This window comes from Triturus cristatus, chromosome 9, assembly GCF_964204655.1.
Source record: "Triturus cristatus chromosome 9, aTriCri1.1, whole genome shotgun sequence".
In the NCBI taxonomy this organism is placed as follows: Eukaryota; Metazoa; Chordata; class Amphibia; order Caudata; family Salamandridae; genus Triturus; species Triturus cristatus.
The window spans coordinates 1,018,409,682-1,018,430,945 of NC_140592.1; the positions used below are offsets into that span (position 1 = coordinate 1,018,409,682).

The 21,264-nt window shown below is 49.6% G+C and overlaps 1 protein-coding gene across 4 annotated transcripts in view; it reads right to left on the reverse strand.

Annotated features, from left to right (window-relative positions):
• IFT43 (intraflagellar transport 43) overlaps positions 1 to 21,264 on the reverse strand; it is a 335,235-nt gene that overhangs the window by 258,675 nt on the left and 55,296 nt on the right. The gene's annotated exons all lie outside the window — the stretch shown is intronic.

The following is a 21,264-nucleotide window of genomic DNA, read 5'->3' on the forward strand; positions in this document are numbered from 1 at the left end:
CTTAAGCCGGCACTTCTAGGGGGTCAGCCTTGACAAGGTAACCTGGCTCGTTAGAGCATTTTAAAGATCTGCGCACAGCGTATTGTGGCTAAGACGCGTTGCGCTCTATTTTTAATCTACCTAGTTTTGTATTTTTGTTGCTGTAGGAGAGTGGAATCTGACTAATGGTTGCCCCCAACTTTTTGCCTGGTATTTAAGTGTTTTTTGACTAGTCAGGCTGGGACCCTGCTATCCAGGGCCCCAGCCTATCTGCTTTCTCCCTAAAACTGTTGTGAGTACTCTAGGTACAAACCTAATTGGATGCTGGGCATGCCCTACCAGTCCCTTGTAGATGGTACCCTAGGTACCCAGGGCATGGGTCCCCCAGTAGGCCTACCAGGGCTGCAGCACTTATTGTGCCACCCTGGGACAGCCACACAAACTGACACCACCAGACCACTACGGTAGTCTGGGTAAGGTGGTGCTAGCACCCCTTACAGGGATGTAGGTACACTATATCCCATGCCATTACAACATATATACTTTCATAGGTCACCCCTATGGCAGGCCCTGGTAATCCTACAGGGCTGGGTGCTGAGGTATGTGTGAGGGGGGACCCCTACGTGAGTAGGGCCTCTCTGCAACCTTCGTAAAACCGTTACTGGGTTGTTTGTAGTGTAGCCATACCATATACTCTTAACCGCATTATAAGTAAATCGCGTCATCGCGATAACTTGAGAATGGCTACACAGAACCATATCGTGTTTGGTGTCAAACATGAAGGAATCATACCCCCAGTCCAGCCATGGGCATGAGGGTATGATTCCCCCTTGCTAGGAGGGTGATATGGGAAAAGCGGTAGAATTTAGACACCAATTTAAAAGTGCGCATGTACCACAAAATGGCTACTGTCCGCCACCTACACGACTCTGGCTGGCTGTTGCTGGGGAAAACCCCAGCCTCGCCATCTGGACAATAGAGCTCCTGTGGCAGGGAGGTGCCAGCACCTCCCCAGACAGGATATGTGGATTGGAACAGGGTGGGTGCACCAAATGTCCTTTCAGAGTTGCACGTAGGCAGCTGCAGAGCCCCAATTCTGCATACACCGCCTGGAACCGGTTCAGGGGCATCCTGCCCCTCGCCCAGGCGGGAAACACACAAAGGGGAGTGGGTGTAGCCACCCTTTCCCGCCTCTACTCTGATTGGTAGGCTCTATTTGGGACCATCCCCTAATCTTGGGGATATATGGGAATAACTTTGCCCCAGAGCCTCAGATTCGTCCAGAACTTAACAGAACTGACCTTCGACGAGCTGCTGCCCAGCTGACTGAAGAAATCTCCCTTGGGATAAAGGAGTTATCCCCCTGCTTGGCAGGCACCTAAAAGACTGCAAGATACCCGGTTGGAACTTCGCTGCTCTCACGAACTTCGACGCCTTCCATCAACCTTGAGGTGGGGCTCCAGTGCATCCCAGAGTCCTGTGAGCGTGCCCAGCAAGTCTGAGCACCGTGGACCACGTGGGTGCCGAGATCCCTGCATACCCCGAGACCCCGGCCACCTCTTGCATAGCACACGACCCCGACCAGTGGGGAAGTTGTGCTTTGGCCCATTTCTGAGCCAACCTTCAAGCAGCATCCGTGCCAAAGCTCAGCTCCCTAGTCCGCTCCGGTGGCCCGTGGGAGCCCTTTTACGCACTCCATTTTGCTGCCTTCCGCGGTCCCTTGTCTCTCAACTTGTGGGCCCTGACGGAGGACAATCTACCTTTCCAAGAGTTCCCCTGGTTGCTCCAGGCCTGCTCTGCGCTCCCTGCAAAGGAGAGCACCCTCAGACCTCGTGGGTCTGCACCAGCAGCTGCTTTGTACATCTTGCGTGGGTTGCGGTTGCCAATGCTTAGTGGATCCAATTGGGACACTAACACCGCAGCGACCCTCATCCGACGTGGGACAGTCGCCCTCCAGAAGCTGGCCTTCCTTGAAGCCTCCCGGAGCCCGTGACTGCAGAGCCCAGCTGTACCTTCAACACCTGAAGCACCCGACATCCACGAGCTCCTTCCTGTGAGCTCCTTGGTCACTGTGCCGTGACCCAGACTCTGCCCCCTCTGCTTTCAGGTTCATCTTTATCTTCTCTTCATCTTCAATCTTCACGACTTCAACGACGCTTTCAGCTAGCAGCAGTTTGGACTACTTTTCCATAGAAAACCAGCCCGCGACCCGACACCAGAATCGACCTATGCACCCGGCTTCCCTGGGGCAGGTAACAGTGGTACTTCGGTACTCCCGTGGTGGTGCGCTCTCCAAAGCCTTAAGTCTCAAGCCTTAACTTTGTACTGTTGCTAGAAGTGTCTTTAAACTTTAAATATTCAACCGCGACATTCTCCATAGGCTAACATTGCGATCCCGATAGCAGCTCTTTGCACTGCACGCGTCTCCCGTGGGTCCCCTTCCTCTTAACTGTGGGTGGATTCTGAAGGGGCAAGCGATCCTGAATGCCCTAGGCATTGCCTGTAGAATTGTCGTGGTTCTTATACCACTATTTTAGTATATGGTTTGGTCCCCCCCTGGGGCCCATTGATTTCTGTGCTATTTATTGTGTTTATAAATGCTTGTTTGAATTGTAACTTTGCCACTAGCCACATAAAGTGACTGTGGGATTCTGTCTAGAATAAATACATATATATATAAAATATACCTGTGTGGGCTACTCTTTCATTTGGTTATTCAAGAGGTTATTATGGTAAAACAATAAGCTTAACACTCCTTCAAGACTTAGCCTGAAGGCTGCTCTCCACAGCTACCACTAGGATAGCTTTCTTTAAAGGTTGTCTTAAACCTATCATCAATAAGAGTCGAATTGGACTGGTGCAAGGTGTCCCTATAACTAGGAACAGCATATGCCAGGCCAACTTCTCACATTGGTGTGCAGCGGTTGGATTCAAGCTTGCCATTGTTTTACCAGATAACAAATTGAATTTCTAAAGTGAAAGCCACTTGGTACCAAAGGTACATATAAATTCAAGCTAGAATACAATAAGTTCTACTGAACTTAGAGTTGTGTGTAGAGGGTTTAGCACACCTTGACTACAACTCAAGAGAGGGTTCAGTAGGCCACACTTAGTGTAGGTAGATACACCACTATCACTACACTAAACATGTCTTCAGGTGCAGGTGCCACTAAGGCTATGGAAGGACCCCAAAGGGTCCCAGTTGATAAGTATGATCATCTCTCCTTTGCTGAGCTCAGGGAGATGTGCACCCTCAGAAAACTGAAGACAAACAAGGGTGCTAACACCCAACGCCTTAGCGAAATCCTGCTCATAGCAGACTTTATGGAAAGCATAGGGTCTAGTGGGGTTGACAGGCGGGGTGGGCATCCATCAGAAGAGGACCCTCCAGTAGGGGACTCTGATGAGGACCAGGAAGAGGATGAAAGTCCTGACCTGGAAGAAACAAACCCCTCACAGCATGGAGGTGATGGCCCAAGAGGCACTCCCTCCATCCCTAAAGGGAGAGTGGTGGGTCCAAGAAGGAACAGATCCCCCTCAGGAGGATCCAACCATTCTGGGAGATCCAAAGGGTCCTCTGCCTCTTCTCAGAGAAGAGAATCCTCCCATGAGAGGAAATGCAGACTGATCAAATTTGAGCAGGCTAAGCTTCAGCTTAAAAGAGAACAGTTAGCATTGGACAGGGAAGCCCTGGAGCTTCAGAAAGCTTCAAGAAAGTGGGGTCTAGAGACCCCTTGTGGCAGTGATGAAACCCCTAGAGTTAGAGAGAAAGTCCCTGACAATAGGAACCTCCACAAGATTGTGCCCCCCTATCAGAATGGGGATGACATCCACAAATGGATATCAGCTCTTGAGAGGGCCTGTAGAGTACAAAGGGTCCCAGTAGAGCAGTGGGCAGCAATCCTGTGGCTCTCCTTTTCAGATAAAGGTAGAGACAAGCTCCTCTCTGTAAGAGAAGAGGATGCAGATGATTATTATATCTTGAAAGCTGCTTTAATAGATGGGTTTGGCTTAACCACTGATCAATACAGACTTAAGTTCAGAGACACCCAGAAGGCACAGAATCAAGATTGGGTAGACTTTGTGGATTGTGCAACCAAGGCACTGGAAGGTTGGTTAAATGGCAGTAAAGTTAATGATTATCAAGGATTGTATAATCTCATAATGAGGGAGCAGATTCTTAATAATTGTCAAAACCAACTTTTACACCAGCACCTGGTGGACTCTGATCTGACCTCTCCCCAAGAATTGGGAAAGAAGGCAGACAAATGGGTCAGAACCAGGATTAGGCCTAAGAACCAAGTTGGTGACCAGAAGAAGGATTCCACTAAGCCCAAAGAGAAAGGTGGGGATGATAAACAAGAAAAGTCCTCTGAAGGGCCCCAAAAACCCAGTGCTGGGGGTGGGTCCCAAAATACTTCCTCTAATAACAAGAAACCATATTGCCATGTGTGTAAGCAACCTGGCCACTGGAAAACTGACTCCAGCTGTCCAAAGAATGGCAATAAAGAAAATGTTCCTCCAAAACCAGCTCCAACACCTCCTGTTGCTACTAGTAGTAATCCCCCAGGTGGTGGGAGTGCACCCAAAAACTTAGTTGGGTTCTCTTTGGGGACACCAGTGGAGTCTGGCCCAGCCAGATCCCCTGCATTAGCAACTCTAGTCTGTGATGGTGGCATGGGGTTTGCCAACTTTACCATGAGCCCCAGTATTCTGGGCAGGTACAGACAAGAGCCCATGATCAATGGTCAGAAGGCTGTGGCCTATAAGGACACAGGGGCCAGTGTCACCATGGTGACCAAGAGGCTAGTGCCCCTAGATCAGCTTTTACCTGGGTTTAGCTACCAGGTGACCAACACAGATGGAATCAGGACAGATCATCCCATGGCAGTGATAAATCTCAGCTGGGGAGGGGTCACTGGCCCCAAGAGAGTGACAGTGTCCCCAAACTTGCCTGTAGATTGTCTACTGGGGAATGATCTGGAAATCTCAGCCTGGGCTGAGGTTGACCACAAGGCCCATTTGAAAATGGTAGGAATCCCTGAGAGAGTGGATGAGACCCTGAGGGCCTCACCTCCACCCCAGGAGAAAATAGAAAGAGTGAAGCCTGAAACTATGGATCACTCTACCCAAACAGAGAGCATAGGGGAAGAGGAACAGTCCTCCCCCCACCAGACTACAGGTAAGGGTCAAGTTTCTCAAGGAACTGATCCTGCCCCTTGTGAAGTAACTGCCCCAGAAGTGGACAGGCCTGGCCTGCCCACCTCTCTGATGGCAGGGGATCCTTCCAAGGTGGTACCCAGTCTGGAGCAGGTATCCTGCCCCTCTCTACCCTGCCTCAGTCAGCCCAGGGCTGCAGAGGTCAGGGAGGTCAGTGGACCCTTAATGGGCCCCTGTCCAGAGGAACCCCCTCATCAGCAGATTAGGGACACCCAGCAGAGTAGTTTCAGCCAGGTGAATATTCCTCTACAAACTGAGGGATCCCCCTTACCCCTAGGTATAGGCACCCCTCAAATGGATGTTGTTGAGCACAGGGAAACCTGGGGCCTAGCTGCCCCAAACCTTCCGGTGCCCTCCACTATTCCAGCCAAAGGGATTCGACCCCCAGCTGTAGGCAGCCAGAGGTTGACCCTTAGGGCCAGATATGACACCGTCATGGGCAGAAAGGCTTTCATAGTGGCCAGTGATCTGAGGAGGTTGAGACCAACCCAAATAGGGTCTCACTTCCAGACTCAGACACCCCACCAGCCCACCTCTGACCCAAAAACCAATACAGGTAATTTCCCTAGACTTTGGAGAAACTCTAGAACCCCTTGGGGTAGGATTTCCCAAGTGGACCATGACACAGGGAGCAACCATGTTAGTACAGGTTCTTCCTTATATGGCCACTCAGGAAATAAAGGCTTATCTGGACAAGGTTAGCCTTATCTCCTTTCGTTTGGGGGGGGGGGGTTATGTAGGAGAGTGGAATCTGACTAATGGTTGCCCCCAACTTTTTGCCTGGTATTTAAGTGGTTTTTGACTAGTCAGGCTGGGACCCTGCTATCCAGGGCCCCAGCCTATCTGCTTTCTCCCTAAAACTGGTGTGAGTACTCTAGGTACAAACCTAATTGGATGCTGGGCATGCCCTACCAGTCCCTTGTAGATGGTACCCTAGGTACCCAGGGCATGAGTCCCCCAGTAGGCCTACCAGGGCTGCAGCACTTATTGTGCCACCCTGGGACAGCCACACAAACTGACACCACCAGACCACTACTGTAGTCTGGGTAAGGTGGTGCTAGCACCCCTTACAGGGATGTAGGTATACTATATCCCATGCCATTACAACACATATACTCTCATAGGTCACCCCTATGGCAGGCCCTGGTAATCCTACAGGGCTGGGTGCTGAGGTATGTGTGAGGGGGGACCCCTACGTGAGTAGGGCCTCTCTGCAACCTTCGTAAAACCGTTACTGGGTTGTTTGTAGTGTAGCTATACCATATACTCTTAACCGCATTATAAGTAAATCGCGTCATCGCGATAACTTGAGAATGGCTACACAGAACCATATCGTGTTTGGTGTCAAACATGAAGGAATCATACCCCCAGTCCAGCCATGGGCATGAGGGTACGATTCCCCCTTGCTAGGAGGGTGATATGGGAAAAGCGGTAGAATTTAGACACCAATTTAAAAGTGCACATGTACCACAAAATGGCTACTGTCCGCCACCTACACGACTCTGGCTGGCTGTTGCTGGGAAAAACCCCAGCCTCGCCATCTGGACAATAGGGCTCCTGTTGCAGGGAGGTGCCAGCACCTCCCCAGACAGGATATGTGGATTGGAACAGGGTTGGTGCACCAAATGTCCTTTCAGAGTTGCACGTAGGCAGCTGCAGAGCCCCAATTCTGCATACACCGCCTGGAACCGGTTCAGGGGCATCCTGCCCCTCGCCCAGGCGGGAAACACACAAAGGGGAGTGGGTGTAGCCACCCTTTCCCGCCTCTACTCTGATTGGTAGGCTCTATTTGGGACCATCCCCTAATCTTGGGGATATATGGGAATAACTTTGCCCCAGAGCCTCAGATTCGTCCAGAACTTAACAGAACTGACCTTCGACGAGCTGCTGCCCAGCTGACTGGACTGAAGAAATCTCCCTTGGGATAAAGGAGTTATCCCCCTGCTTGGCAGGCACCTAAAAGACTGCAAGATACCCGGTTGGAACTTCGCTGCTCTCATGAACTTCGACGCCTTCCATCAACCTTGAGGTGGATCTCCAGTGCATCCCAGAGTCCTGTGAGCGTGCCTAGCAAGTCTGAGCACCGTGGACCACGTGGGTGCCGAGATCCCTGCATACCCCGAGACCCCGGCCACCTCTTGCATAGCACACGACCCCGACCAGTGGGGAAGTTGTGCTTTGGCCCATTTCTGAGCCAACCTTCAAGCAGCATCCGTGCCAAACCTCAGCTTCCTAGTCCGCTCCGGTGGCCCGTGGGAGCCCTTTTACGCACTCCATTTTGCTGCCTTCCGCAGTCCCTTGTCTCTCGACTTGTGGGCCCTGACGGAGGACAATCTACCTTTCCAAGAGTTCCCCTGGTTGCTCCAGGCCTGCTCTGCGCTCCCTGCAAAGGAGAGCACCCTCAGACCTCGTGGGTCTGCACCAGCAGCTGCTTTGTACATCTTGCGTGGGTTGCGGTTGCCAATGCTTAGTGGATCCAATCGGGACACTAACACCGCAGCGACCCTCATCCGACGTGGGACAGTCGCCCTCCAGAAGCTGGCCTTCCTTGAAGCCTCCCGGAGCCCGTGACTGCAGAGCCCAGCTGTACCTTCTACACCTGAAGCACCCGACATCCACGAGCTCCTTCCTGTGAGCTCCCTGGTCACTGTGCCGTGACCCAGACTCTGTCCCCTCTGCTTTCAGGTTCATCTTTATCTTCTCTTCATCTTCAATCTTCACGACTTCAACGACGCTTTCAGCTAGCAGCAGTTTGGACTACTTTTCCATAGAAAACCAGCCCGCGACCCGACACCAGAATCGACCTATGCACCCGGCTTCCCTGGGGCAGGTAACAGTGGTACTTCGGTACTCCCGTGGTGGTGGGCTCTCCAAAGCCTTAAGTCTCAAGCCTTAACTTTGTACTGTTGCTAGAAGTGTCTTTAAACTTTAAATATTCAACCGCGACATTCTCCATAGGCTAACATTGCGATCCCGATAGCAGCTCTTTGCACTGCACGCGTCTCCCGTGGGTCCCCTTCCTCTTAACTGTGGGTGGATTCTGAAGGGGTAAGCGATCCTGAATGCCCTAGGCATTGCCTGTAGAATTGTCGTGGTTCTTATACCACTATTTTAGTATATGGTTTGGTCCCCCCCTGGGGCCCATTGATTTCTGTGCTATTTATTGTGTTTATAAATGCTTGTTTGAATTGTAACTTTGCCACTAGCCACATAAAGCGACTGTGGGGTTCTGTCTAGAATAAATACATATATTTTATATATATACCTGTGTGGGCTACTCTTTCATTTGGTTATTCAAGAGGTTATTATGGTAAAACAATAAGCTTAACACTCCTTCAAGACTTAGCCTGAAGGCTGCTCTCCACAGCTACCACTAGGATAGCTTTCTTTAAAGGTTGTCTTAAACCTATCATCAATAAGAGTCGAATTGGACTGGTGCAAGGTGTCCCTATAACTAGGAACAGCATATGCCAGGCCAACTTCTCACAGTTGCCATCTGATTTGCTTTCCCCTGCTTTTATTATAGGACACCCTCTCACCTGCATTTAAATTTGTAGAAACACCGCTGTTTAGCGGGTCCGGTCCCAGTGGAGAAACGTCATTGGGGGGATTAGGCCGCCATTTTGGAGTGGTGTTGTGGAAGTTTGGGGCCGCCATTTTGAGCGGTCTAGCGCTCTCCTCACACGCGGGCAGCCTACTTAAGCCGGCACTTCTAGGGGGTCAGCCTTGACAAGGTAACCTGGCTCGTTAGAGCATTTTAAAGATCTGCGCACAGCGTATTGTGGCTAAGACGCGCTGCGCTCTATTTTTAATCTACCTAGTTTTGTATTTTTGTTGCCATCTGATTTGCTTTCCCCTGCTTTTATTATAGGACACCCTCTCACCTGCATTTAAATTTGTAGAAACACCGCTGTTTAGCGGGTCCGGTCCCAGTGGAGAAACGTCATTGGGGGGATTAGGCCGCCATTTTGGAGTGGTGTTGTGGAAGTTTGGGGCCGCCATTTTGAGCAGTCTAGCGCTCTCCTCACACGCGGGCAGCCTACTTAAGCCAGCTCTTCCAGCGCGCAGCGGTTCACGCAGCGGTTCACGCAGCGGGAGTGCCTTCCCTGTGCCTGAGTCGTGCCAGAGTCCTGCCCGTCTGCGCTCGTCCCCGCCGAGTAAGTGCTGAGGCAGGGTCTCGCTGTCCTACCTCTTATATAGCTACTCGATCGGCTATTTTAATGTATTCCCGTAACGAGCTGTTAGATCTTCGCGAGGCTTCGCCTTGTACTCTTACTCCGCTTCACCCCCTTTCCGGCCCTTTTCAGTGCCCTGAGTGTGCATTTCAACTTTTATCTCATGGTTCTATCTTTATTGATAGTTCAACTTCCTTAGGGCGTCATGATAGTTGTGCTCCTCCGCTTGCTAAGTCTCAGGTCCCCCATGTTTTCAAGGTTTGTCACCTCAATGTGAGGTCGCTGGTTAAACATCACCTAGACGTTTACAACCTACTCACTGAGGAAGCTCCTGATATTCTTTTTATGTCAGAGACCTGGCTGCATGAGGAAGCATTGGCAGCAATTAATTTGGCTCTCCCCTCTGAGTATGCGATTTATACTCTTAATCGTAACTCGAGAGGTGGTGGCATTGCGGCTGCGGTATAATCCTGCTACTCATGTATATGGAAGGCTCTAGACATTGCTGGCTGCGAAAGTGCCCATTTTCGCATTTCGGTCAGCCCGCACTTTACTTTTTCAGGGCTGCTCATTTATCGACCTCCGGGCCCAGATGCTGCCTTTAGGTTAGCTCTTCCTGAAGCTGTAAGTGCATTAGCCTTAGGGGCTGCCAACTTTAGTATCATTGGCGACTTAAATCTCCATTTTGATGCTCCCCTTTCTCCCGCGGTCAGCAGTACTATCGCCGATTTGGAGGCTCTCCAGCTATTTCAGCTGGTCACTCATTGCACCCATGTTGGTGGGCACAATTTGGACCCCATTTTCACCAACCTTTCCTTGGCTAAAGTACTACTTCCCAGACCTATAGCTTGGACCGATCATTATCTTATAGAGTTACATCTCATAATTGAAAAGTCTCTCCATAGAGCAAGTGTACCTGGGTCCTTTAGACGCCCATGGAAAAAACTGAAGCTTGCCGACTTTCATCGGCTTCTTAGTTTAAACCTTCCAGGTCCTTTCTCTGATGTGGAGTCGGGCTATGACCTTTTTTGCAGTTGGCTGACTGGAGCCTTAGACTGTTTGATCCCAATTGTTGAGAGTAAATGTCGCCGTGCTGAACCTAGCCCATGGTATGATGACTCGCTTCGCCTTCTAAGAAAATCCTGCAAACAAGCGGAAAGGGCTTGGCGCAAGTCATATCTGCCTGCTGGGAAAAAGCTATATCTAGCTAGGATCAAGACATATCATAGAGCGGTATGTCAAACCCGGGCCGCTTATTACTCTCACAAATTCAACATCAGCGCCAATCCCACCAAACTAATATTTAAGGTGCTTAAGGATCTTACAGCCAGTAGAGCTCCAGTCGCCGAGATCCGCTCTGCCTCGCACTGTGAGGACTTGGCCGCCTTCTTTGTAGAAAAGGTGGAAGCTATCTACCGCTCTTTCTCGGGCCCGTCACCATCTTCAGAGGAACTGGAATCTGGCTTGATGACATCTATGTCTTTGTGTTCTTTCCCTGAGCTCTTTATGGAGGAATTTAATAGAATTGTGATGAAAGTCAAATCTGGCTCGCCAACTGACCCTCTTCGACCTGCCCAATTCAGAGAATCTGCGTCGTTTTGTCTCTCTCCTTTATGCGACCTTGTCAATCTATCCTTGGTGTCAGGCTCTGTTCCTGGCAGCTGGAAACAAGCCCAGGTGATGCCGATCTTTAAAAAAACGGCCCTGGATCCTTTAAAATTAGAGAACTACCGTCCCATATCTCTTCTGCCGTGGATGGCAAAATTGACCGAGGCCCACGTCAATGCTATTTTATCCAATCATCTCCATTCCGCGAATATCTTAGATCCCTCACAGAACGGATTTCGATCTGGCCATAGCACTGAGACGGCGTTGCTTTCAATGGTCGATCATCTGCGAACTTTGGTTGATTCGGGTCAAACGGCGGCTCTGGTGCTTTTAGATCTCAGTGCCGCGTTCGACACCGTCTCCCACGCTATCTTATTGAGGCGTTTGGTGGAGGCTGGTGTCGACAATATGGCACTTAAATGGTTTCGATCATTTCTATCTGGTCGTACATTTAGGGTTGTCACTCCTCCTTTTCAATCCAAACCCTACCCTATTGCTCATGGCGTTCCACAGGGGTCGACTCTCAGCCCCACTCTTTTCAATCTTTATGTGCAGCCGCTGGCTGCTGTCGCCAAGCGCTGGAACCTTACTATGGTGTCCTACGCTGACGACACGCAGCTGGCGGTTGCAATAAGTGGGGCTTCCGACCTTGAGGCTGCTAAGTTCCGTGAGGGTATCAGCTCAGTGGCCCGCTGGATGACAGATCACTGCCTACAATTGAATGCTAAAAAAACGGAGGTTCTTATTGTCGGCAGTCAAAGTCACCTTTGGGGTGACCATTGGTGGCCGTCTGAGCTTGGTCCAACCCCTCTTCCTGTCACCGAGGTAAAAAACCTAGGGGTCTGGTTGGACTCAAAACTTAGTTTTGTCTCTCACACTAAGAAAATTGCTGCCATTTGCTTTGGGACTCTTCGTAGACTTAGGCCTATTTTTAAATTCTTTGATGCCCCTAACAGACAGCTTATTGTACAAGCCACAATATTGTCTAGGTTGGATTACGCTCGTTCTCTGCTGCTGGGAGCCAATTTGGCCGAAATTTCAAGATTTCAGCGTGTTCAAAACGCTGCCGCCAGGGCTCTGGTCGGCTTGCCGAGATTTTGTTCGGCCAAAAAAACTATCCATAAACTCCATTGGCTCCCTGTTGCTCAGAGGATCCAGTTTAAATCCCTTTGTCTTTCATTTAAAATTTTGAAGCACTCCTCCCCTCAGATTTTGGAGCATTTTATTTCACCATAGATACCAGTGCGGTCCCTAAGATCCTCAGGGCTCCACTTGGTCACAGTCCCGCGTTTTAAGAGGGCTAGGGCCGGTGGCCGCTCTTTTAGAGTCCTCGCTGCTAAGTTATGGAATTCCCTTCCTGTTCATATTCGTGCTATTGAGGAATTTACAGTCTTTAGGAAGGCCATTAAAACCTTCCTCTTTCCCTCAGACTTCTAGAGTAGCTGTGTCATGCCTCCTGTACTGTTTTGTTGTCCGGTTCTTTGTCTATTATAGCGCCGGGACGCCCCTTTGCTGGGGCAGCTGTGCGCTCTACAAGTCTTGATAACATAACATAACATAACATAACAAAATGTCCATCGGGAGAGAAGGCAATCTCAACCATTTTGAATATTTTCTTAATTTTGGGCACATGGGAGGTCCGCAAACAAAGGTTCACGGATCTTTCCAGATTTACGTGCGATAGTGCTATAATTTAACTTCTTCATGCCAAGACTGAAACTATTTTCACTGCTATTTTCTCAAAAACTGCTGAACTGATTTTCTCCAAAACATGCAAAGGCACTTCCTTTAATAAAGTTCTAGGTTTCATTCGGACGTTTTTTAGGTCAGCGCCTAGCGTTGCACTGCACAGCAGTGCTCGCGCAGCGTGAGACATTTAGTAGGTGAAAAACGGGGATTTAGCACTGACCTAGGAATCGCACACACTTGTGCGTGTGCGATTCCTTTTGTGCTACCCCATTGGCCTTTGCGTGCGTCTCTTTATAAAAGACTGCACGCAATTGGCCAAAGGAGGGCGCATTGCTCCGCCCATGGCCTATTGGTGTCTATTACGCGCTTGGTGCGCGTAATAGACACCAATAGGCCATGTGGTTTCAATTATCGTGCCCAGACACGGGTGCGATAATTGAAAGCACGTCTCGCAGTGGCGCGCGCACCACTCAAAAGCTTCTTTGTTTTCCAAGCTGAAGTGAAAGCGAACGCTTTCCCTGCCGCTTGTTTTCTCTATAGCGTTTCAAATCCAGTGGCTAGAGAGGTAAGGGGAAAAAATGATGCCTCCCTCCTCCCGTCCCCCCATTACAAAATATAATGCGGGCCCTTGAGTCTCCCGTATCTCGTGGATAATCATTGGTCTTGTTAGCTAAGGGACTGGCTCCGAGGACATAAGGAAGAGGATTTCTCTTTACTGGATGACTGACTCAATTGTGAACTTTAGTGATATAACGACAGGGGTGCTAACTCGAACTGCTGACTTGACTGCCTCCGCACTCTGCCTTTCTGTCTCAATGAGGCAGAGTCCAGGTAAGAGTTAAACAGGGAGACCATACTGCGCCATCGGAATACTACTGTTGAGTAGTCTTTCCCAAGGTGGTTTCAGTCGGACTGTACCCCCGAGTGTCAGAGGTGCTGCCTCAGAGACACATTGTGGTAAAGCCTGGGAAATGGAAATACATTTGAATATCACAAATGAAGAACCACAATGATATTTTCCTTCTGAGTTTCATCTAGTCACTGCTCACTTGTCAACTTGCAATTATTCAACCTGCTCAACATTATACGTTGGCATGTAATCGCATTACAAAGAATCCTCAAGCTCAAATCAAAGTTTATCTGTGATACATGTGCATTGCCAAGTATCAATTCTTCACACCTCCATACTAGTTAAATGTGCTGGAGTGTATTTTATTTCTGTTATACTTATTACTCGAGGTGTTCTACCTGTGTGGTGGGAATGTAAGTTTTAGAACTAGTGCCCTTAAGGATGAAGATTTCAGAAATATGCCAGGGTTGTACATTAAAAAGCATCAATCTGTTTTGGCTCAATTTTTTCGAGATGCTATTAGGGGATACAGAAGCATCAGACTGATTTGTCCATCTGTACTGTTCTCTGGATGATTAAACTTTAGTTGAAAATACCCTACTTTTTTCGAACGTCTATAACAGCATGATTAGGAATATCTTGTGTGATGTTCAGATGAACTCTGCCTAGAGGTTGAAAATCTGAGGCTGAAAATATCACTGGTCTCAGGAATGTGCATCTTGATTCATGTAGGTGCATGCAATCTGGACACGCAGTGATCGAGAAGAAACACTGCCCTATCATGGACAGCTTCACTGTCAGATTGTGGGCTCCCTGTGACGTCCAGATGGCCACTCATTTGACTGGCTGGTGGATTGATGCAAAATTCCCAAATGTCATGTGTTTTTGTGCAGATAATAAAGAAAAGAACCTCAAACCTGTAACATGTATTCATAGGATAGTGCAAATGATATAACGCAAGATGCACTTGTATGGTCATTGGATTATAAGTTTGACGTGTAATTAGTTGTGTTACAATTAGAGGGAGAAATTGTAATTTATTTTTAAGACAATAAACAGGATGATGGTCAAATGATATAGGTCTGCAAATAAACATTTTCACAGAACGGTTTATAATTACAATTATTAGCTATGACAAATGCTCTCATTAGATGTATTCATATTGGCTATTATGATGATGTACAGTCCAGCTCCAGAACCATAAACAAGGCTTGGGCACACTCCAACTCGATCATCAAAGGTCAGTCCCATTCCCCTTTTGTTAGGTCTCCCATGCTTTCGAGGATCTACTATTCCATTCATTTAGGCCCAGTGAATGTGCCATGTCGTGGTGAAAACAGAGGGCCAGACGCCAGCATCACTCATAATGCAACATCTGTTACGGTCTCCATAGCTACAAAGGTGAGGTCATTACAGGGTCCCTTGTAAAGGCTCCTGTTCCCATCTCTTTCCAACAAAAGATTACTCCCCTCATCCTGCATTTCAAAACTTCCTCTCTGCGCCAGAGCACAAATGCCTGGGCTTTGAAGCTTTCATGTGAAATTTTTTTTAGGTAGGGACACATATTTCACTTTAATGAAGACTGAATATTTTGTCAACACTTGTGCTCAGATCCTTTCTCAGACAATTGTTCCGCTTAGTTTTAGGGTTTCACATTTAGAAATCCTGGACAAAGACATTTCCAGTAATCACGCTGAAAAAAATCTATGTTCCAGCCGATGACACTTTACTAAGGATACCTCCTTGCTGCCCCCTTCGCCCCAACACATTGACTACATACATGTTCCCACTAGAGCAGCCACACAATAAGACACCCTCAGGGAGTAGGGCTCTGCTCTAACAAGAGGCGGGATTGTGCACACTGTCCCCGTGCCTGCTAAAGCCTGTGTTTCACTTTAGTGATGGGTGTGTGCTTTCAAATGAGCGATTCTACAAATAAAGGGGAACTGTTTCTGGCCAAAAGTGAGCCGTATCTGGCTGCAAGACCTGGCCAGGATTTTACCTATTTGTTTTCAAAGTTTGGTCTTGATCGGGTTTAATCTACTGGGATTCCACAATTTATTCTTTTTACCGCCTGTGAGGTTTGAAATGCATTAAGAAAATACATCAGTTTGAGCAGTTATCCTTTCTGTGATGCTGTTTCCCCTGTGCCTGCAGTGGGAGGGGTACACAGTCTAGTACAGCCTGAACCCAAGCACAATGGCCAATGGCCTCGCCCCATGGCACTGTGGGTTTTCTGGTGTGCGTGGCGTTCTGCCACCTCAGAAAACGGAGTCTCGACTGCTATGGACTGCTGTCTCGGGTGCAGAGGTTTCAGTCTTGTCGGGTGTGTTTGATGGTCAACATGACAGTGTCCATTGTGTGCGATGCTTTTTGGATCATGAAGACTGCTCTTATCTGCTACTGAACTAATGGTCCCATAAGTGGCTGTGGTATGTGTTGGCTAGCATGTACTTCTTCCTATGAAGAGTTTGTTTTTGTATGTGAGTGGGTGAGAGATGTGTCACATGGACTTTACCTATATGCTTATTGGCGTCTGATGATTGCATTCAGCCTGGCGAGCTGGTTAATGCTGTACATGCTCCTGGTGTTGTAGTGATACAGTGGAGCGCCTTGTACGGTATTAGATGGACTGTTTTGAAAATGTTGCGTGTCGAGGCTTAATTACGCAATATTTGCTCACATTAGCCAGAGAGTTGTATTTTGTCAGGTGTGGTTTGCAACTGAGACAGAGCTCTCTTTGTAGCTGTTTTGTTATGTTGCGTGAATGAGTGGGCGGGTCTGGAGTATTCTGCTTAGACATTTGCATAGATGTTCTTATAAAAACTCTAGAGCCTGTTTTCAAAAGTAAAATGCTAGCTTTTGTGAGAAACAACCACACAACACACACGTGAAGAGATTCTGCTAAAAAAAAAAAGTGGCATTTTCACCTACAGGGGAAGTTTAGTGAGGTGAAAAGTTCGTAAACTTTGTGGGTGAAGTTCAAATTTAGCAGCGTTTATTGATTACAAAAAGAAGTGCAAACGAGCGAGCCTAATGTGTTGATGAAGGAACTTTATTCAGCCCCTGCTACCAAGCGACAGCGGTAGGATTATAGCTTGTATTCCTTTGACGCTGCTGTTTAAGAGGTCTCACTAATTCACAGCTAAATTCCAGAGCTCTTCTGTGGGCACAACAGAATTAAATATCAATTTATGGTGTTGTATTTGCTAAGTTTGATACTCATATGGAACGAAACTCTTTAGACTACTCCGAAACATAAGAATTACAATGTGCAAGGAACACATTAGGGCACTATCACCCCTCCTTACAAGTGGGCTGGTATTTTGTGCAATATTTCTTGCACACGATCAAATCCGGTGAGTCGGAATTTATCGAGTGTAAAAATTACCACCGAATTACAAATCGTTCCCATATAATGGGCAATAACATGCAGATTTGGGTGCTTACCACCACAAAATCTGCATGTCACAGTACTTACTTGCCATTTGTTCCTTGATAAATAAAGGCAAGATTGACGTGCCGAAATTTAAACTGGTGGTGTGATTCTTATCACAAATCTCGTAATTCCAACATATATTATAATCAGCTCTACACAATGTATAGAAACTTGAGGGCCAACTCGTCATGAGGACCACATTGTGGCCACAGGCTTCACGTGCGACCCCTGGCCTTAAATTGAGACTAATCCTCGTTGTCAAAGTTTCCACTTGTTAAACGAATAGACTTTTTTTTTTATATTTTGATCCTCCATTTTTATAACATTTCACGAGGTATTTGTTGTATAATTTACATAGCAAACATTTCCAGAGCTCGGCTCGCGCACGGGCTCTCAGAGCCGGGCCAGACCCTTGTCTCGGTTCAGCTCTCCCTGTTAAAGTGTTGGTTCGCCCGCCTCTAGTGTGGCAGCCTTGCATTGATATGCACTTTCAGAGCTGCATGCTGACCACCTGGCACAGATTACCAGAGGCCCGGGCATCTTGGCATCGAGGTGCATGGGCAGAGCCCAGTCCTGTACTGGAAAAGAAGCGTGCCGAGAGTCTAGGTTTTGAGCCCTGTCTGCTGGTTACGTCACAGACTCAAACGGACTCTTCCAAATGCGAATCTGTCCAGGGGGAAGTCGGGCTGTTACCAACAGGCAAGTTTTGGGGTTCAGGCGTGAGGAAAGCTATAGCTGCCGCAAGTAGTCACACAGCACGCGTGATTCACACACAGTGGTCTTCAGCAACCCACCACGGAGCGGGCCTTATTGCCTAGAAGCGCTACGCTGGGCACAGCCCCCTCTACAAATTACCTAAAATAACATTACACAACTCCATCTGCCAAGAAGGCCAAGGTTCCGGAGCCCATTGTAGCTTATATACGGAGAGTGAGCAGCATTCCGAAGTGCACTGCAGTCGATTTTCGAAGCATATAACCATTTAGTAAAAAACGCATAATCATGAATTCATGAGATGAAATAACAAGCATTTGCAATGCAATAGGTCTCACATTTGTGAGAGTTTAAGCTATTGGCATTGTTAAATGCCTTTTATTTATGTTTTAAAACTCAACACATAAGTAAAAGGCATCAATCAATCATAGCATTTGTATAGCGCGCTACTCACTCGGAAGGGTCTCAAGGCGCTGGGGGAGAGGGGTCCGTTACTGCTCGAAGAGCCAGGTCTTGAGTTGCTTCCTGAAGGAGAGATGGCCCTGGGTCAGCCGAAGGTGGATGGGGAGTTCCAAGTCTTGGCTGCCAGGTAGGAGAAGGATCATCCTCCGGCGGTGGCTCTGCGGATGCGTGGTACTGCGGCGAGGGCGAGGCTGGTCGATCGTAGCTGGCGGGTGGGCGTGTAGAAGGTCAGGCGGTTGTTGAGGTACGTGGGGCCCAGGTCGTGGAGAGCCTTGTGTGCGTGGGTGAGGAGCCTGAACTTGATCCTCTTGCTGACGGGGAGCCAGTGCAGGTCTCTCAGGTGGCCGGAGATGTGGCTGTGTCGGGGGATGTCCAGGACGAGTCGTGCGGAGGCGTTCTGGATGCGTTGGAGTCTTTTCTGAAGTTTGGCTGTGGTTCCGGCGTAGAGGGTGTTCCCGTAGTCCAGTCGGTTGGTGACGAGTGCCTGGGTGACCGTCCTCCTGGTTTCGGTGGGGATCCATCGGAAGATCTTACCGAGCATGCGCAGGGTGTTGAAGCATGATGAGACGGCGTTGACTTGTCTGGTCATCGAGAGGGAGGAGTCCAGGATGAAGCCCAGGTTGCGTGCGTGGTCCGTTGGCTTGGGAGTGGTGCCCAGGGCAGGGGGCCACCAGGAGTCGTCCCAGGCAGAGGGCGATGATCCCAGGATGAGGATTTCCGTCTTGTCTGAGTTCAGTTTCAGGCGGCTGTTCTTCATCCATTCGGCGACGTCTTTCATCCCTTCCTGGAGGCTGGTTTTGGTGGTGGCGGGGTCGTTGGAGAGGGAGAGGATCAGCTGGGTGTTGTCGGCGTAGGAGATAATGTTGAGGTTGTGTTGGCGTGCGATGGCTGCGAGGGGGCTCATGTAGATGTTGAAGAGGGTTGGGCTGAGTGATGATCCTTGTGGTACGCCGCAGATGACTTCGGTGGCGTCGGATCTGAACGGGGGGAGGCGGACTTCTCTGAGTTCTTCCGGCGAGGAACAAGATGATCGACTTCAGTGCCTTCTCTTGGATCCTGATGTTGCTGAGGCGCTGTACTAGGGTGCGGTGGCAGACAGTGTCGAACGCTGCAGAGAGGACCAGGAGGATGAGGGCCGCTGTTTCTCCGTTGTCGAGCAGGGATCTGATGTCATCGGTGGCTGTGATCAGTGCGGTCTCGGTGCTGTGGTTTGCTCGAAAACCGGACTGCGAGGGGTCGAGGGAGCCGTTCGTCTCGAGAAAGGCGGCGAGCTGTCTGTTGACGGTCTTCTCGATGACTTTGGCAGGAAAAGGGAGGAGCGAGATGGGGCGGAAGTTCTTGAGATCGGTGGGGTCCGCTGTTGGTTTCTTCAGGAGGGCGCTGAGCTCGGCGTGCTTCCAGCTCTCCGGGAAGGTGGCGGTGTAGAAGGAGGTGTTGATGATGTCCCGGAGTTGGGGTGCGATGATGGAGTCGGCCTTGTTGAAGACGTGGTGGGGGCAGGGGTCGGTTGGAGATCCGGAGTGGATGGTGTTCATCGTGCGGGTGGTGTCTTCGGTGCTGACCGGGGTCCAGGCGCAGAGGGTGGTGGTGGGGGGAGTTGGTTCGGCGGTAGGGTGCGTGGTTGGTGCGCCGAAGCTGTTGTGTATGTCGGCGATCTTGCGGTGGAAGAACGAGGCGAGTGAGTCGCAGAGGTCTTGTGAAGGGGTGATGTCGTTGTTTCCGGCGCTGGGGTTGGAGAGCTCTTTGACGGTGCTGAAGAGTTCCTTGCTGTTGTGGGCGTTGTTGTCCAGTCTTTCTTTGAATGCTGTCTTCTTGGTGGTGCGGATCAGCTGGTGGTGCTTGCGGGTGGCGTGCTTGAGGGCGGTCATGTTGTCTGTGGTCTGGTCGTGGCGCCAGGCTTTCTCGAGGGTGCGGCAGTTCTCCTTGGAGTCCTTGAGTTCGTCGGTGAACCAGGGGGCTTTCTTGCTGGCGGGTCTGCTGGGAGGGTTCTTCAGTGGTGCGAGGTCGTCGGCGCAGGCGGTCAGCCACTGTGTGAGGTTGCTGGCTACTTCGTTGGGGTCCGTAGTGCTGGCTGGAGGGTTCTGGCTGAGGGAGGTGGTGAGCTGCTCGGTGGTGATCTTGCTCCAGCTCCGGCGAGGAACCTGTTGCGGGTGGTGGTGGGTCGTGGTTCTTCTGAAGCTGAAGTGGACGCAGCTGTGGTCAGTCCAATGAAGTCCGTGGAGTGGCTGAAGGAGATGTGTTTGCTGGAAGAGAAGACGGGGTCAAGCGTGTGGCCGACGTAGTGGGTGGGGGTGTTCACCAGTTGCTTGAGTCCGAGGTTGGCGAGGTTGTCCAGCAGGGTGGTGGTGTTAGAGTCCTTGTTGTTCTCCAGGTGGAAGTTGAGGTCCCCTAGGAGGATGTAGTCAGCGGAGGGGAGGGCGTGCGGGCTGATGAAGTCTGCGATGTCTTCGCTGAATTGTGTGCGTGGTCCCGGGGGTCTGTAGATGAGGGGCCTCTGAGGGTCGCCTTGGGGTCGGTGTGTATCTGGAAGTGGAGGTGTTCGGCGGTGGTGAAGGTGTCGTCGGAGTTGGTCGTGATGCGGATGGTGTTCTTGTGTACGATGGCGATGCCTCCTCCGGTCTGGTTGACGCGGTCCCTCCAGGTGATCTTGTATCCGTCCGGGATGGCTGTGGCGATGTCGGGCGCTGAGGAGGCGTTCATCCAGGTTTCTGTGAGGAAGGCGACGTCTGGCATCTTCATTTACAATGCCAATAGCTCAAACTCTTGTAAATGCGAGACCTATTGCATTGCAAATGCTTGTTCTGTATAAAGGAGCAAACTACTATAGAGTTAAAATGGGAAATTACACCTTTTTTTACCCTTTTTTTGGCCTCTATACACACACACACACACACACACATAAATAGGTACACTTGGACCCCGCACGAGGCATAGCAAGAACAACATCCCACACTCACCCACACTGAAGTCCAACAGCCGGTAACTCAGGCCCAACAAACAGCACATTAAGGATCACAATCCACACCAAGGGCACATACTTAGAAACATGTAGCACACTGAGGAGTATACTCCACCCCAGCACCCCCCACTTAGGTAAAACATGCAACAGAAATAGAATTCAAACTCAG